General features: G+C 36.6%; 1 long non-coding RNA gene across 12 annotated transcripts in view; it reads left to right on the top strand.

Moving 5' to 3' along the window:
* Positions 1–20010, top strand: part of LOC144288544 (uncharacterized) — a 493091-nt gene that overhangs the window by 456342 nt on the left and 16739 nt on the right. For all 12 annotated transcript variants that reach the window (XR_013356452.1, XR_013356435.1, XR_013356462.1 and 9 more), the window contains one exon: positions 12349–12409. This is a non-coding gene — a long non-coding RNA (uncharacterized LOC144288544). The remainder of the gene's footprint in view (positions 1–12348; positions 12410–20010) is intronic.

The following is a 20010-nucleotide window of genomic DNA, read 5'->3' as shown; positions in this document are numbered from 1 at the left end:
TTTCTCAAGGGAGAGATTATATCTTAATGATCTTTGTATTTCTATTCACCTCGTACCAAGTTTGGCATGTATGAGGTACTCAGTGCAGTACCACTGAATTGAATTGGCAAAGAAATAAACCTATGGGTTTTTATTTTATTTTAATTTAATTTAGGGGAGGAGCAAGATGGCGGAGGAGTAGGGTCTCCAAATCACCTGTCTCCACCAAACTACCTAGAAAACCTTCAAATTATCCTGAAAATCTATGAATTCGGCCTGAGATTCAAAGAGAGACCAGCTGGAATGCTACAGTGAGAAGAGTTCGCGCATCTATCAAGGTAGGAAGACGGGGAAAAAGAAGTAAAGAAACAAAGGCCTCCAAGGGGGAGGGGCCCCGCGAGGAGCCGGGCTGAGGCCGGGGCGAGTGTCCCCAGGACAGGAGAGCCCCGTCCCGGAGACGCAGGAGCTGCACCGACCTTCCCGGGGGAAAGGGGCTCCCAAGAATTGGAGCAGGACCCAGAAGGGCGGGGATGCCCTCGGGCTCCCGGGGACAGTAACAGAGCAACTGCGCGCCGGGAGAGTGCGCCGAGCTCCCTAAGGGCTGCAGCGCGCACGGCGGGACCCGGCGGGACCCGGAGCAGCTCGGGGGGCTCTGGGGCGGCTCCGCGGAGGGGGCTGCGGGGCCCCGGGAGCAGCTCGGAGGGGCTCGGGCGGCAGCTCCGCGGAGGGGGCTGCGCGGCCCGGGAGCGCGAATCCACCAGCGCAGGCTCCGGAGCACAGGGCGCCGGGACACAGCCCAGGATCCCGCCTCCCCCGGGACAGGCAGAGGCCGGGAGGGCCCAGGACAGCGAGGACGCTCCTGCCCCAGCTGAGCAGATCAGCGGCCCCGCCCGGAGCCTCCAGGCCCTGCAGACGGAGTTCCTGCCGGAGCTGAATCCAGGTTTCCAGAGCTGCCCCGCACTGGGGCTGTTCCTCCTGCGGCCTCACGGGGTAAACAACCCCCACCGAGCCCTGCACCAGGCAGGGGCACAGCAGCTCCCCCAACTGCTAACACCTGAAAATCAGCACAACAGGCCCCTCCCCCAGAACACCAGCTAGACTGACAACTTCCAGGAGAAGCCAAGGGACTTAAAGAACACAGAATCAGAAGATACTCCCCGGTGGTTCTTTTTTTGTTTGTTTGTTTTTGTTTTTGTTTTTGTTTTTGTTTTTGTTTTGTTTTGCTTTTTGATTTGTTTCCTTCCCCCACCCCCTTTTTTTCTCCTTTCTTTTTCTTTCTCTTTTTCTTCTTTTTTTTTTTTTTTTCGTTTTTTTTTCTTTTTCTTCCCTTTTTTTTTCTCTTTCTCTTTTCTTTCCTTCTTTCTCTCCTCTCTTTTTCTCTTTTTCCCAATACAACTTGCTTTTGGCCACTCTGCACTGAGCAAAATGACTAGAAGGAAAACCTCACCTCAAAAGAAAGAATCAGAAACAGTCCTCTCTCCCACAGAGTTACAAAATCTGGATTACAATTCAATGTCAGAAAGCCAATTCAGAAGCACTATTATACAGCTACTGGTGGCTCTAGAAAAAAGTATAAAGGACTCAAGAGACTTCATGACTGCAGAATTTAGAGCTAATCAGGCAGAAATTAAAAACCAATTGAATGAGATGCAATCCAAACTAGAAGTCCTAACGACGAGGGTTAACGAGGTGGAAGAACGAGTGAGTGACCTAGAAGACAAGTTGACAGCAAAGAGGGAAACTGAGGAAAAAAGAGACAAACAATTAAAAGACCATGAAGATAGATTAAGGGAAATAAACGACAGCCTGAGGAAGAAAAACCTACGTTTAATTGGGGTTCCCGAGGGCGCCGAAAGGGTCAGAGGGCCAGAATATGTATTTGAACAAATTCTAGCTGAAAACTTTCCTAATCTGGGAAGGGAAACAGGCATTCAGATCCAGGAAATAGAGAGATCCCCCCCTAAAATCAATAAAAACCGTTCAACACCTCGACATTTAATTGTGAAGCTTGCAAATTCCAAAGATAAGGAGAAGATCCTTAAAGCAGCAAGAGACAAGAAATCCCTGACTTTTATGGGGAGGAGTATTAGGGTAACAGCAGACCTCTCCACAGAGACCTGGCAGGCCAGAAAGGGCTGGCAGGATATATTCAGGGTCCTAAATGAAAAGAACATGCAACCAAGAATACTTTATCCAGCAAGGCTCTCATTCAAAATGGAAGGAGAGATAAAGAGCTTCCAAGACAGGCAGCAACTAAAAGAATATGTGACCTCCAAACCAGCTCTGCAAGAAATTTTAAGGGGGCCTCTTAAAATTCCCCTTTAAGAAGAAGTTCAGTGGAACAGTCCACAAAAACAAAGACTGAATAGATATCATGATGACACTAAACTCATATCTCTCAATAGTAACTCTGAACGTGAACGGGCTTAATGACCCCATCAAAAGGCGCAGGGTTTCAGACTGGATAAAAAAGCAGGACCCATCTATTTGCTGTCTACAAGAGACTCATTTTAGACAGAAGGACACCTACAGCCTGAAAATAAAAGGTTGGAGAACCATTTACCATTCGAATGGTCCTCAAAAGAAAGCAGGGGTAGCCATCCTTATATCAGATAAACTAAAATTTACCCCAAAGACTGTAGTGAGAGATGAAGAGGGACACTATATCATACTTAAAGGATCTATTCAACAAGAGGACTTAACAATCCTCAATATATATGCTCCGAATGTGGGAGCTGCCAAATATATAAATCAATTATTAACCAAAGTGAAGAAATACTTAGATAATAATACACTTATACTTGGTGACTTCAATCTAGCTCTTTCTATACTCGATAGGTCTTCTAAGCAAAACATCTCCAAAGAAACGAGAGCTTTAAATGATACACTGGACCAGATGGATTTCACAGATATCTACAGAACTTTACATCCAAACTCAACTGAATACACATTCTTCTCAAGCGCACATGGAACTTTCTCCAGAATAGACCACATATTGGGTCACAAATCGGGTCTGAACCGATACCAAAAGATTGGGATTGTCCCCTGCATATTCTCGGACCATAATGCCTTGAAATTAGAACTAAATCACAACAAGAAGTCTGGAAGGACCTCAAACACATGGAGGTTAAGGACCATCCTGCTAAAAGATAAAAGGGTCAACCAGGAAATTAAGGAAGAATTAAAAAGATTCATGGAAACTAATGAGAATGAAGATACAACCGTTCAAAATCTTTGGGATGCAGCAAAAGCAGTCCTAAGGGGGAAATACATCGCAATACAAGCATCCATTCAAAAACTGGAAAGAACTCAAATACAAAAGCTAACCTTACACATAAAGGAGCTAGAGAAAAAACAGCAAATAGATCCTACACCCAAGAGAAGAAGGGAGCTAATAAAGATTCGAGCAGAACTCAACGAAATCGAGACCAGAAGAACTGTGGAACAGATCAACAGAACCAGGAGTTGGTTCTTTGAAAGAATTAATAAGATAGATAAACCATTAGCCAGCCTTATTAAAAAGAAGAGAGAGAAGACTCAAATTAATAAAATCATGAATGAGAAAGGAGAGATCACTACCAACACCAAGGAAATACAAACGATTTTAAAAACATATTATGAACAGCTATACGCCAATAAATTAGGCAATCTAGAAGAAATGGACGCATTCCTGGAAAGCCACAAACTACCAAAATTGGAACAGGAAGAAATAGAAAACCTGAACAGGCCAATAACCAGGGAGGAAATTGAAGCAGTCATCAAAAACCTCCCAAGACACAAGAGTCCAGGGCCAGATGGCTTCCCAGGAGAATTTTATCAAACGTTTAAAGAAGAAATCATACCTATTCTCCTAAAGCTGTTTGGAAAGATAGAAAGAGATGGAGTACTTCCAAATTCGTTCTATGAAGCCAGCATCACCTTAATTCCAAAGCCAGACAAAGACCCCGCCAAAAAGGAGAATTACAGACCAATATCCCTGATGAACATGGATGCAAAAATTCTCAACAAGATACTGGCCAATAGGATCCAACAGTACATTAAGAAAATTATTCACCATGACCAAGTAGGATTTATCCCTGGGACACAAGGCTGGTTCAACACCCGTAAAACAATCAATGTGATTCATCATATCAGCAAGAGAAAAACCAAGAACCATATGATCCTCTCATTGGATGCAGAGAAAGCATTTGACAAAATACAGCATCCATTCCTGATCAAAACTCTTCAGAGTGTAGGGATAGAGGGAACATTCCTCGACATCTTAAAAGCCATCTATGAAAAGCCCACAGCAAATATCATTCTCAATGGGGAAGCACTGGGAGCCTTTCCTCTAAGATCAGGAACAAGACAGGGATGTCCACTCTCACCACTGCTATTCAACATAGTACTGGAAGTCCTAGCCTCAGCAATCAGACAACAAAAAGACATTAAAGGCATTCAAATTGGCAAAGAAGAAGTCAAACTCTCCCTCTTCGCCGATGACATGATACTCTACATAGAAAACCCAAAAGTCTCCACCCCAAGATTGCTAGAACTCATACAGCAATTCGGTAGCGTGGCAGGATACAAAATCAATGCCCAGAAGTCAGTGGCATTTCTATACACTAACAATGAGACTGAAGAAAGAGAAATTAAGGAGTCAATCCCATTTACAATTGCACCCAAAAGCATAAGATACCTAGGAATAAACCTCACCAAAGATGTAAAGGATCTATACCCTCAAAACTATAGAACACTTCTGAAAGAAATTGAGGAAGACACAAAGAGATGGAAAAATATTCCATGCTCATGGATTGGCAGAATTAATATTGTGAAAATGTCAATGTTACCCAGGGCAATATACACGTTTAATGCAATCCCTATCAAAATACCATGGACTTTCTTCAGAGAGTTAGAACAAATTATTTTAAGATTTGTGTGGAATCAGAAAAGACCCCGAATAGCCAGGGGAATTTTAAAAAAGAAAACCATATCTGGGGGCATCAAAATGCCAGATTTCAGGTTGTACTACAAAGCTGTGGTCATCAAGACAGTGTGGTACTGGCACAAAAACAGACACATAGATCAGTGGAACAGAATAGAGAATCCAGAAGTGGACCCTGAACTTTATGGGCAACTAATATTCGATAAAGGAGGAAAGACTATCCATTGGAAGAAAGACAGTCTCTTCAATAAATGGTGCTGGGAAAATTGGACATCCACATGCAGAAGAATGAAACTAGACCACTCTCTTTCACCATACACAAAGATAAACTCAAAATGGATGAAAGATCTAAATGTGAGACAAGATTCCATCAAAATCCTAGAGAAGAACACAGGCAACACCCTTTTTGAACTCGGCCATAGTAACTTCTTGCAAGATACATCCACGAAGGCAAAAGAAACAAAAGCAAAAATGAACTATTGGGACTTCATCAAGATAAGAAGCTTTTGCACAGCAAAGGATACAGTCAACAAAACTCAAAGACAACCTACAGAATGGGAGAAGATATTTGCAAATGACATATCAGATAAAGGGCTAGTTTCCAAGATCTATAAAGAACTTATTAAACTCAACACCAAAGAAACAAACAATCCAATCATGAAATGGGCAAAAGACATGAACAGAAATCTCACAGAAGAAGACATAGACATGGCCAACATGCACATGAGAAAATGCTCTGCATCACTTGCCATCAGGGAAATACGAATCAAAACCACAATGAGATACCACCTCACACCAGTGAGAATGGGAAAAATTAACAAGGCAGGAAACAACAAATGTTGGAGAGGATGTGGAGAAAAGGGAACCCTCTTACACTGTTGGTGGGAATGTGAACTGGTGCAGCCACTGTGGAAAACTGTGTGGAGGTTCCTCAAACAGTTAAAAATATACCTGCCCTACGACCCAGCAATTGCACTGTTGGGGATTTACCCCAAAGATACAAATGCAATGAAACGCTGGGACACCTGCACCCCGATGTTTCTAGCAGCAATGGCCACGATAGCCAAACTGTGGAAGGAGCCTCGGTGTCCAACGAAAGATGAATGGATAAAGAAGATGTGGTTTATGTATACAATGGAATATTACTCAGCTATTAGAAATGACAAATACCCACCATTTGCTTCAACGTGGATGGAACTGGAGGGTATTATGCTGAGTGAAGTAAGTCAGTCGGAGAAGGACAAACATTATATGTTCTCATTCATTTGGGGAATATAAATAATAGTGAAAGGGAAAATAAGGGAAGGGAGAAGAAATGTGTGGGAAATATCAGAAAGGGAGACAGAACGTAAAGACTGCTAACTCTGGGAAACGAACTAGGGGTGGTAGAAGGGGAGGAGGGCGGGGGGTGGGAGTGAATGGGTGACGGGCACTGGGTGTTATTCTGTATGTTAGTAAATTGAACACCAATAAAAAAAAAAAAAAAAAAAAGAAAAAAGAAAATGATCACAAAAAAAAAAAATTTAATTTAACTTTTATTTTATTTTCTAGAGCAGCCATTTTTAAAAGCAGTTTTATTGAGGTATAATTGATGTATTAAAAACTGCACAGATTTAACATGCAGACATTGATGAGTTTGGACATAGGCAAACGTCCATGATACCAGTATACTCAAATTAATAAACATATCCAGCATGTTCCAAAGAATGTTTTGCTTGTGTTTTTTTTCCAATGGTAAGAATACTTAACATGAGACCTAACCTCTTAACAAATTTTGAAGTATTTAATATTATATTGTTAACTATAGTCATTATGTAGTACAGAGACCTCTAGAAGTTTTTCATCTACCATAATTGAAAATTTACTCCATTGAACAACTTCCTAACCCCTCCCACCCCATGTCTAGAGATGTCTTGCATTGCCATGTTTACTGCAGCATAGCCACAGTAGCCACTTATGGAAACAAACCATTCATCTACCAACAGAAGAATGGAGAAATAACATGGGATATATACTTGGAATGCAACATTGTTCAGACTTAAAATAGAAATAAATCTTGCCACTTGCAGTATGGATGATCCTGGAGGACACTATGTTAAGTGAAATAAGCCAGCCACAGAAAAGTAAATACTGCACGATTCCATGGCTATGATATATCTATAGTAGTCAAATTCATAGAAGCAATGCACATGGATATTTATTTTAAAAAGGCTTAGTAAAGCATGGAATCAAATTTAAAGTAATATTATCTTGGACAATATCTATTAGCATTCATCCCACCAAAAGCAACTGTCAAGCAAACAGAAACAATAATAATTTTTTAAAAATATTTATTTATTTATTTATTTATTTATTTATTTATTTATTTATGAGAGACACAGCGAGAGAGAGAGGCAGAGACACAGGCAGAGGGAGAAGCAGGCTCCATGCAGGGAGCCTGACGTGGGACTCAATCCCGGGTCTCCAGGATCAGGCCCTGAGCTGATGGTGGCGCTAAACCACTGAGCCACCCGGGCTGACCAGAAACAATAAAGAATAATAATTTTTGCGTACGTAGAATTAGTTTCAAATCTTTAAAGTCTGGCTTATATAAGGAAGCTGAAGCAGATCAGTAAACATATTAATGTCTTAGCTAAGTTATTTATGATAACATGCAAATCAACCTTTTGTACTCTCAGTTCTGAATTGGAAGAGGGTATGTCCCCATAAGGGACTAGATGGCTGAGACACTGAGACTGGATATTCTGGCTTCTCCAAGTTCCAAGTTGATAAAAGCTAAAAAGATATTAGCTATAGAAGACCAATAACCAGGGGTTTACTGTCACTAGCACCAGGTGGGTGGCCTGCCCCTCATGCCATGGTGGAAATATACAAATGCTCTTCTGACAAGCAATGCAAACAGCCAGGTAAATGGCTTGGGACATGAACAGATTGCTTTATAATGCCAATTTTTTTTCCTTTTTTCTCCTCTTCCTCTTTTTCTTCTTCTTCAGAGAAGAAGCAGACTGCCTGTGATAATAATGGCTTCTAACTTTGAACTCAATAGTCTTTCTCATCAAGATTCTCAAATAGTGTGACTTGGAATAAACTATTACTAAAGCCAACTCCATGTATTTTGGTCATTTCCATTGTCTTGTGAACAAAGATGAGTTTACAAGTTTTGAATCAACTGCACCTTCATATTATTTGAATTCACTAGACATTAGGAATGATATATTATACTGAAAACATTTTGTTGATGAATTTCATACATATAGCTCATTCTTCAGTAAGTCTGCAGTGTTAACAAAGAGTTCTGACAAGCAGAGGTCTTTGTTTATTTCTTTGGTTTAATCTTTAATTATGGAAATTTTCAAACATTCAAAAATAGATAATAAAAATCCACATACCTATCACTCAGCCTCAAAAATGATCAACATCGTTATTTTATCTCTCTTTATAGTTTGAATAGAGTATTTTAAGCCAAATCCCGTATACTATTATTTCATTTATAAGTACTTGAGTATGAATCTTTAACAGATAAAGATTTAAAAGTTAAAAAAAAAGAACAATTGGGATGCCTGGGTGGCTCAGCTGTTGAGTGTCTGCCTTTGGCTCAGGGCATGATCCCAGCGTCCTGGGATCGAGTTCTGCATCAGGCTCCCTACGAGGAGCCTGCTTCTCCCTCTGCCTATTTCTCTGCCTCTCTCTCTGTGTCTCTCATGAATACATAAAATCTTTAAAAATAGAACAATAATATCATTATCATAGTAATAATTTCTTATTATTTAATATTCAGTCCCTTTTCAATCTTTCCTGGTTATCTCCAAATTATCTTCTCAAGGAGGCTAGTTTGAATCAAAATTCAAGCAAGGTACAAACTGCATTTATTTGATGTGACTATATTTTTTTTTTTTTGTATTTTTAAAAGATTGAGTTGTGGGCGCCTGGGTGGCTCAGAGGTTGAACGTCTGCTTCAGCTCAGGTCATGATTCCGGGGTCCTGGGATTGAGTCTCGCATCAGGCTCCATGTAGGGAGCCTGCTTCTCTCTCTGCCTATGTCTCTGTCTCTGTCTCTCATGAATAAATAAATAAAATCTTTTTTTAAAAAAATTGAATTGTGGTAAGAACACTTAAAATGAGATCTACCCATTTAACAAAATTTTAGGTGTATAATACAGTACTGTTAACTATAGGTACAGTGAACAGATCTCTACAATGTAATAATCTTGCATTACTGAAACTTTATATTTATTGAATAGTAACCACCCACCCCCCACCCCCAGGTTTTGGCATTCACTATTTTACCCTCAATATTTGACAATTTTAGTGTATGGAGAGGGAAAATAATTTTCCCTTTATCCTTCTGATTTCTTAGCTTACCCCTGTAATAAAAAGTTCAGCAATAAGAAAAATGATCATATATTTATTAACATGTGTACCTCATATACACATGGGAGATACCCAGGGGGAAAAAAGGTAACTTTCAGAGGTAGTCTAATCCATCATCTTAAATACTGTCTTCAGCTAGACAAAAAAGGAAAACTTTGGGAGAGGAAGAACAGGAAGGCCCAGTTATGGGTAACCTGGAGGTTACCAGGAAAATTATATATACCAAAGTAAGGTTTGTTATACAGATCTAAATTGATGTCTTCTCCATTAATAAGACTTTCTTGTAATTTAGAGTCTTTCTTTTCTTCCTGGTGAAGAAATGAGGCATGAGAAACTGTCTTTCTAATGAGTTCCCAGGATGCTGTGATCTGGGATGGCACTTGGAGAATCACTGTTAAACACAAATTTCTCTGAACACAAATTGGTACGGTACATGTGACTCAATTACCTTCTGAGTGACATATCTTCATTAAACTTCATCTGAGTGGACTTAAAAAAGTTGGCTAGAGCATAGTATTAGTCATACCGTAATACTAATCACTCCAAACTCAAGAGACAAAATAAAATAATGGTTAAAAACACAACATTTATTTGAAAAGATATATGCACCCCTATGTTTATTGCAGCATTATTTACAATATTGGAGATTTGGAGGCATGCTAAGTGTCCATCCATAGATGAATGGATAAAATACACACACACATGCACACACACACACAGTGGAATATTACACAGCCATCCAAAAAAAGAATGAGATCTTGCCATTTGTGATAATATGGATAAACCGATGGTATTATGCTTAGTGAAATAAGTCAGACTGAGAAAGACAAATATCATATGATTTCACTCATATGTGGAATCTGAAAAGCAAAAGAAATGAATAAATAAATAAAAAGCAGAATCAGTCCTATGAATACAGGGACCAAACCTGATGGTTGCCAGAGGGAAGGAGGGTGAGGGTGGGGGTGGGCAAAATGGGTGAAGGGAGTGAGAGATACAGGTTTCCAGTTATGGAATGAATAAGTCACTGATATAAAAGGCACAGCATAGGGAATATTAGCCAATGATATTGTAATAGGGTTGTATGATGACAGATTGTACCTACACTTTGGTGAACATATTATGATATACAGAGGAGTTGAATCACTATGTTGTACACCTGAAACTAATGTAACATAGTGTGTCAGCTAAACAAACAAAAACTGCTTGGCATTAGAAAGATCAGAATTTCCTTTCTAATTCTCCGGGAAATAGCTGTGAAACATCAGCCACGTTGCTTAATTTTATGACTCATTTCCCTCACCTATAAAATGGGAAAGTACTAATACCCAATCATGGGACTGTTTTAACGATTAAATAAAATAACATAATATAAGGCATATGGCAAGTATTTTAATTCTTTAGCATGGTATTAGAGCTTGGTTAATGTCCTTACCTTGGATGGCTAGAGTTTGAAGTTTAAAATTACCTGGCATTTGTTAAATAGTACCCAACAGGAGTGCAAAGGTTTTAGGAGTTTTGCAAGAACTATCCTTGAGGGTATAAAAATTATGTTTGCTTTTATAATTTGCAGTAAGTAGATTTAACTTTTAGTTTTGAAAAGGACTTTGGAGAGCCATAAGGAGGGAAAAGATAAATTCATAAAATAGAGTATGTGTATTCTATTGTGTGTGGGAATATAGGGAAGTAATGCTTTTTTAAGGAGCTCATACAAACTGAAACAAAGCCTTGCAGAGTCCCAGAACCATTTCTGGGACTTCAACCGTCAACCATCTTCTTAAATAAAACCTAATGCCCTGTATCCTATCAATAGAAGATCAATTTATAAATAAATCTATTTTTTAAAACAATTTCCATTAAGGAAATTGAATTGATTGACAAAATAATTTGATAATTGGCAATATTTTCTATCTTCAGCCAGGAGTTTTGGCATTATAGAAAACCTAAGAACTTTGCCAAGTTGTCCTTACCACTAGAATAAAATGAAATTGGATAACATTGGAGTTTTAGGTTTAGTTTTGGGTGTTTTTTTTTTTTTTTTTTTTTTGCATTCTGTATCCTCTGAGTTTGTACTGCACTGCCCTCTGGAGGACAGAATTCATCATAACACATGCATTTTAATTTTAGGAAATTCTGTATTCCTCCATAAAGACAAATTGTGCCTCAAGAATATGTGATTCATGATAATAGCACCAGGACATAATAGCAAAATTTTTTTTTCAAAATTAAAAATATTATAATTTATTCTAATATTTCAATTGGCATTGATGAGTTGTGTTGCTTTTCATTCTAAGTATTAAATTTCAATTTCTATAAAAATGATTAATTTTTAAATCAATATTCCTTTAAAAAATTACGTATCCATCTTAGCCGTCTTTTAAAATAAAGGCCCAAAAGTTTTCATATTTTAAATATTAATAGTTGAAATTTTAAGTACATCAAATTTATTTTCCTGATAATCAGTTTGCTTTTTATTTTGAATACAGATAAAATTTCCTATTTGAAAAAATAAATATGTCTTTTTATTAATTTACCATAGATTTTGGCATATAGTCAAAGGCTGATTCTTTAAAATGTATAAGTGCATGAAAACTGACTAGTTGAGTTATAAAAATAAGCTATTAAGATATTTCTGTGGAAAATAAGTCTGTTGAACTTGACTAATTAATAAAATCAATGAAACCAGGAAAGAAAGAGAATTATTTTAAGCAGATCTAAGTGATAACAAGATACTTCTTGAACTTTTAAAATCATTGCTTTAAAAAAATTACTATCACAGAAAGAAATTCCAGATGAACTTCATGGGACAAAATTTATGCAAATTGTCCATGATTATCCTGTATTATTGTCCATGATTATCCTGTATTATTTTCTAATTTTATTTGGTTTATATAAACTTAGTATAACAAGATAAGTTGCTTTGTGTTTTTCTTTTATACCTCAGACTAGAAATCCAGGATGTTTTTGGCTGTGATCTTTAGGCTGAGAACTAGACTAATTTTAGGATGAAAGAGGAAAAAAGAAAGTGGGAAACTTGAGGATTTATTCTATTTTAATCTCTTATTCTTGTCTAGGTTTTCCAACCAAACAAAAACATCTGCATGCTGACTTCGAACTTAGTAAAGTCTCATGTGGGTAAGTTCTTGCTTAAAACTGGCTAAGCTGCCAGTCCAAATTGGGATGGGTAACCAAAAAATGGAGCTATACAGTAAATGTTACTTGTCTCTCACAGCTGCTTTCCAATTCTTGTCACCATAAGACTCTTCCACATTGTTCAGTGTCAGTATCTAAAAGCAAATAGGTTACTCTCTATTTGCTTTTTAACTGTAACGTTAGTCTAGGTCAAATAGTTAACAACAATTAATCAAAACATGAGAATCAATTTCCAAATGGCATCAGATGCAGGGGTTAAGATCTCAGAAAAAGAAGGGACTGAGGGAAGAAAAATTAAGAGGAGATATTCACTTTTTTTTTTCTTTTTGAGAAAGAGAGAGAGAGTAAGGGCAGAGAGAATCTTAAGCAGGTTCCATCACCAGCAAGGAGCCCAAAACAGGGCTCGATCTCACAACACTAAGATCACGACCTGAGTGAAAACCAAGAGTTGGGTGCTTACGCGACCAAGCCACCCTGAGGTTCATCTTTTTAATAATACTTATCTTACTGGGAGAGCCAGATATTAAAAATTCATGTTAACTTTTCTGCCTTTAAATCCCTATTCATTGCTCCTATCTCTACTTCAAATGTTAATATACACTTAAAATGTGTATTTTAACATTTTAGTGGAAATAACAAACTTAAATAAGCTAGAATCTGATCCAAGATTGCACCTCATTTTCATTTTTTTTACTTGTTATACAATTATTATTTATTTAGCAAACTATTGGAGTATGCTTACCTCTTTTCTTCTGGATACAAGCCTTTTATAATAAACGCTCACTGTGCCTAACAGATTTCACTTCAATTGATTTATGATGTCAGGGAATCCCTGTGTCACTATTTTATTATATTACATTTCATTTCTAGTGCCTATAGCTTTTTCATGCTCATGATAAAGCTGATTCTGAACTCATTACTACCAATTGCATATTAGTTTGTATCCCAATCTGAATATAGAAATATTTTAATGTTTATGCCAATAATTTTATAACCTATTATTCATGTACTTTATCTGTTAATCACCACAACCTGCATTAATGTGGCTATGTATCTGATTTATTTGCTACCAATTCATGATCCCAGAAGAGCTGCAGCATATTTCAGTCTTAAATATGTACATATTAAGCTTTCATGTTAAAATTTTAGACTAAAATTTTGGCTCTCTGTGTCGTTTTAAAATCAAATTTAGGAGAAAAGTTTTGGGGTTTCTAAACATTTGCTTGGCATATAGTAATGCTGAATTCTAAATACATGCACACATGATTTATTTGCTGATTTCTCTAATAGAAATTTTATAAATATGGTCATTCTTAGCCCCGAAATATATTTCAATCTTCATCCATGAGGAGTTTGACATACAAGTTTCAACTCTAATTTGCACTGTATAATTTTGAGTTTCTCCCTATATAAGATAGATTTTAAAAACCAGAATAGGTGAACTTTGCCCCCTTTCTAACTACTGAACTTCTCATTTAATTGCAGAGTTAAATTCATACATATATCTGCCCCTCAGACTTCTTGCCTAAATGTATGCTTTATTAACTGTTTAAAGGATGATTGATTGCTCTGAAATCATAAGCACAGGGGGATTTTATCAAAATGAAATTTGAGGATTTTTATGTAGGAACTTAGTGGATATGTTTTGAAAAAACTAAACAGCTGAAATAATGTGCACACTTTTAGGTCTCCATTTTTTTCACTTTCATTTCAAATACATTAGCATCAATAAGCATAAGAAAAGCAAAATACCTGTGATATCATTTATTTTCTTAACTATCATGGGACTCCATTTTTAACGGTATGGTAAGTCATTTTGTTCAATGAGGATAAAATTATGGGTACAATCAAGCACAATCATTTCAGTGTTTTTGAGCAGTTAAACCTGGTAATAAGACTAGCTGGGGCGGGGTGGGGAAGACTAGATGAACTCCATATCCTAAAGTGATATTGAGATACAAATGTCTAAGGAATAAACTTAATTAATCTTAAGAAATCCTACACCTCTCCAATCCTCACATCTGGGGCGACTTCAACTTTTGACCAGTGGCTTTAATAAGCTTTTTACTAGAAGTAGTTATCATCAGCATCAGAGAGCTTTTGTACATCTATCATTCATTGGAATTATCCATCTCCTAAGCTAATGATTTTTAGCATCTTCCTTACCGGCTCTGGGGAGGGAGTATAGCCCATTAATTCATTTTTGTAGATAATCTAAAGGTAAGTGTTTCAGTGTATGGCAGTTACATGAGAAAATGATTCTAATTGACCTTGAGAGGTTAAAAGAATGTTTTTGATGGAAAAAAAAAGATTAATGGGAAAAATAAGGTAGAAAAATATGACCATCTGAAACAACAAAAAGAACAGTTAGGAGTATTCACCTTGAGTACAAAACACAACAATAATTTAGGAAAACATACACAATATTACCTATAACTATTTTAGAACAAAACAGAAGCATAACATTCAGTATAAAATTGGTACTAATTTAAACTATAGATGTGATTGTTTTTGACTGAAGAAAGTAATTAAAAGCAAGTTTGTTTTCTGATATAATTGAGAAGTGGTATATTTTATCTATTGAAAATCGGTTCAACTTAGCCTCAGGTTAATTTTCTTGGTAAATTTTCTTCCTAAGACCTAAACCTGGGAAAGGAGAGTCTTCAAAAAATGGTACTGGGGAAACTGGATATCCACATAAAAAAGAATGAGTTTGAACCCTTAACTTATACCACATACAAAAATTAACTCAGCGTGGATCAAAGATATCAACATATGACCCCAAAATACAAAACTCTGAGAAGGGTAAAGCATAAGGCGGAAGCTTCATAGAATTTTTAGATAAAAATGCCAAAGCACAGGTGACAAAAGAAAAACTAGGTAAAATTTAGACTTCATCAAAAAATAAAAACTTTCTGGGCTGAAGAACACTATCAAGAGAACAAGAAGACCCTCCACAAAACAGGAGAACATTTTAAATCATATATCTGATAAGGGATTAATATTTAGAATATTAAAGAACTACAGCTGAACAACAACAAAAAATAATCTGGTTAAAACATGGACAAAGAACTTGAATAGGCTTTTTTAAAAAAGATTTTATTTATTCATGAGAGACACAGAGAGAGAGGCAGAGACATAGGCAGAGGGAGAAACAGGCTCCCTGAGGGACCCTGAAGTGGAACTCAATCCCTGAACTCCAGGATCACGGCCTGAGCCGACAACAGAGCTTAACCGCTGAACCATCCAGGCATCCCTGAGTAGACATTTCTCCAAAGAATATAAACAAATGGATAATAAGCAGAAAAAAGATGCTCACCACCACTAACATCAGGAAAATGAAAATCAAAACCACAGTAAGATATTCCTGTGAAAGATGGCTATTAGAATGGCTATTGTAAAAAAAAAAAAAAAAAAAGGCAGAAAATGGCAAGTGTTGATGAAGATGTGTAGAAATTGGAACCCCTTTGTACTGCTGGTAGGAATATAAATTGGTGTAGCTGCTATGGAAAACAGTATGCCAGTTACTCAAAAACTTAAACAGAATTACTATATGATCCAGTTAAACCACTCCTGGGTTTACATCCAAAAATAATTGAAAGCAGAGATTCAAACAGGTATTTGTACACCTATGTTCATAGCAGCATTATTCACAACAGCCAAAAGGTGAAAGCAAACCAAATGTCCATCCACAGATGAGTGGATGAACAAAATGTGGTACCTACTGTGATGGTTAATGTATCAACCTGGAGGAGGTATTTGGATGAGATTCATATTTAAATTGCTAAATGCTAAGTAAGCACAATGCCCTCTTTAATGAGTGGGCCTCATCCAATCAGTTGAAGGCCCACTAGAACAAAAAGATTGGTTTCTCTGTGCATGAGGGAATTCTCCAGCAGATTGCCTTTTGTCTTCACCTGCACCATCAACTCTGCTAAGTCTCTGCCTGCTGGCCTTTGGACTGGAACTGCACCACGGATTACCCCATGTCTAGGCTGCTACCATTCAGACTGTATTCACACCATTGTTTCTCCTGGGTCCCAAGCATGCTGACCGAAATGATAGATTTTGGACTTCCCAACCTCCATTAATCATTGACAGTCAATTCCTTATAGCAAATCTCTTTACGTAGAGATTGGTTCTGTTTATCTGGAGAACCCTGCCTATTATATTTGCAATTGATATGTGTATCTATGTACTTGTTGCACTTATTTTTAGTTGTAAAATTTCTCACCCATAGAGTTCAGTTGCTGTTGCTAGTGTCTTATACTTCCATATAAAGGCCTAATGGTCAGCTTCATCACACTGATAACTAATATTGATCTTCATCTAATTTATTTGTCTTTTTCAAATGTTTAACTGAATGATATTTTACTCCCAGTTTTCTTTTCAAGCCTTATTACTTCATTCTATTTTGAAAGATCACACCAATGAATTTTCCTTGTCCCTTTCATTTTTGAGCTCCTCTGAGAGTTAATTGAGTAGTCCCACTGGCATTGCTAGGTAGTCACCTTCTGAATTCCTAATAAGTCTTGTTTGAGATTGTGTCATCTAAATTTTGTGTTGTCTCTGAATATTTTCTTCTCCAAAACTTAAGAAATTTGAATCTATAAAGTATATGTCAACCTTTGCCCATGTATTAGATGCTTTACATATATTCTCTCTTTTATTTCTCATAGAACCATAAAAAGCAAGTTTTATTATTTTTGACTTACAGATGAGGGGACAGAGATTCAATAAAATCAAGTGACTTGTCCAGGTCCAGACTTGAAGTAAAAGTAGAAGTGCTAGAAATAGAAGAGGCAAACACAATGTGGAGGCTCGGTAACTGGATAAAATCCTAGCCTCAGAAACATCAGTGAGGGTGCAACCTCTGAGAGAAGGGGCAACCTCAGAGCATTCCAAAGGCCCACAAGAACTAGGGTAGGACCTTGATCTCACTACTAAGCCCCTGCCAGACTGCTCACTAGAGCTCATCTTCAAGCAGACTTTGAACAGGTCTTTGGCATTCAGATATAAAATAAGAGCTTACAGACCCAACCATGGGTGAAACTAACCTGGGCTGTGGTTGCCAAATTATCTGGAATTTCTAAAAACTTAGAATAGTTTTTATAAAACAGTAAATAAAACTTGAATTCTAAAAGGAAATATAAATTTCACAAGATGCTTGAGGCAGTTTTAATTGTATTTTCTCTCATATACTGCCACAAATGATAGGATGGAATTCTAACATTGATTGGAAAAGAATCTTAGAAGTCACCTAGTTCTTCTTTGTATGGCACATGGAAGTTTAGAGTGGTCAAATGACTCATCCAAAAATCACACTTGTAGCAAAGCAGCAAAGAGTCTAGAGCTTACATTCTCCAGTCTAATCCCTTTAATTAGACTATATTATTATTATTATTATTATTATTATTATTATTATTGATTTTAACTCTAAGTAGATAACATTTCATTCATATTTATTCTATTGACAGAATATCTCTGTCTGTCTATCTATCTATCTATCTATCTATCATCACCATCTGTCTGTTAAGCCACTTGTCTTACAGTTACTTGTTTGATCGGTTGAGACACTTGCTCTTTGCAAATAGGCAACATGCCATCTGGTGGTAGGTAACCTGAATTACAGTCAGAAGTCCCACATTGCCTAATCGCTAAACCACTCAACCGGAAACTAATCTGAGTGTCTCAGACACATAAGCTACCTATCTCATACTATACAAAAACCTGAATGTGGCTTTTCTTTTTGTTTTTTAACTACAGATTTTTAAAATTATCTCAGTTTTCCAAACCAGGTAGTAGGGACCAAGTCCAATAAGCCAAAAAAGGAGGTTTTAAAAGGCTGAGAAGACATCCAAGTGTATCATAGTGCCTTAGAGCAATGCTCTGCCTGGGTATAATTTGGTATAAAACAAAGTTTAAAAACAGAATGACATTCCCTAAGATACTCTTCTGAAAGTTTTCTGAGAGCCTCTCAGAGTAATCAGAAGTTGATAGCTCAGTAAGTTCAGTTACTAATTCTCTTCCAATGAATGTAAATATAGCTACTCAAGATAATTCAAGAGGCTAGTTATTCCAGGATCTAGCTTAACATTTATCTATTTGAAATAAACTTAGCAACACTAGCTTTCTTTGTTTAGTATTTTCTGGTATATCTTTTACTATCTTTTTCCTTCTGCCTTTCTATTTTGATGCTGAGATATTTTCATGGGCCAAAGCTAGATGAAACAAATCCAGTGACATTTTTGTGGTTATTATGATATATGGTCTTATTTCCATCACCTTATTTTGTTTACTATTTTACATTATTTTTTTCACTTAACTTTTCTGCTGAAGTTTTTTAATTTGCTTTTTATTCCTTTACTAGCTTAGAAATGTCTTCCATTTTCATTACAGATACCAGTTGTCCTATTTTTAACATCCTCTCCTGACATAAAAATCTAGCATTAAAGAATATCCCTGCCCTCTCAAAAACATTAGAACAGTTTAATTTCTAGCACCTCTCATTCTTTTATATTAGTTTTCTAGTATTTTAGAATCTGCTTTTAAAAAATAAACTCCTTCAAATAATGTATTTCTGTTTCTTTTTATTTGTTTTTTGCATTTAAAGCTTATTTAGTTTTACCAAAATATTTAAAATTTATTTGGGGAGAATTGCTTTTGCATTATAGTTCTTTTTTCAGAATACTCTTTTTTTTTTTTTTGGTATCAAAATGTATAATGTATAATTTAGTATTTATTTCAGCAAAGTCCACAGATTGAAAAAGCTCTCAGACTTTGTCTGAAAAAAAAAAATGCTTTTATTTTACCTTCTCTCTTAACCAATTATTTAGCTGGGTATAAAAGTCAATTTGTTCACTTATTTCTCTTGAATCTTTTGATTCCATTACCTTCTATAGTTTTTGATACTAATAAACGGTCTATTCATATTCTGATTAACATGACTAGTTGTAGATTTATTTCTTGCTCTGAATTTGTGTATCACTTTAATGTAAAATCTCATGTTTTTATTTCAGTTGTGACAAACTTTCAGGCAATATTTCTGTAAATATTGACTCATTCCTAGTCTCTATCTCTCTTTCTAGAATACTATTCAGACAGATGTAGAGTTTTCTCATTTTATCTTCCACATCTCTTAATTTTATTCATTGTGGTGGTTAATTTTATTTGTCAATGTGACTATGTGGTACTCATTTGTTTTGTTAAGTAGCAGTTTAGATGTTGCTATAGGGTATTTTTTAAATGTGATCATATCCAGATTTGGGGGAGCAAAGTTTGTGTTGCTCCTTGTCATAGTTTGATTATTTAGAAGAATGAGTTATTTTTCTGTTGGAGACTTGTGATTCTTAAGTTGTAAGAATGTCTACAAACTTTGCTTCTCCTGAATTCTTAGGAATTTCTGTGGTTCTCAGTTAAATGTCTCATCTTTGGATCTCCATGACCACTGGCTCTAATTAGTGCTCTTGATTACCTATCACTTCTCACCCCAGTATTTAGATTAACTTTCTTCATTACATAGAGTACTTTTTATTTGATGTCCTTTATCTGAGTTTGTAATTATACTTTTATTAGTATGATCA

Source organism: Canis aureus, chromosome 18 (genome assembly GCF_053574225.1).
Source record: "Canis aureus isolate CA01 chromosome 18, VMU_Caureus_v.1.0, whole genome shotgun sequence".
NCBI lineage: Eukaryota > Metazoa > Chordata > Mammalia > Carnivora > Canidae > Canis > Canis aureus.
The sequence above is the reverse complement of the archived record's forward strand: the minus strand, read 5'-3'. Positions and strand labels throughout refer to the sequence as shown.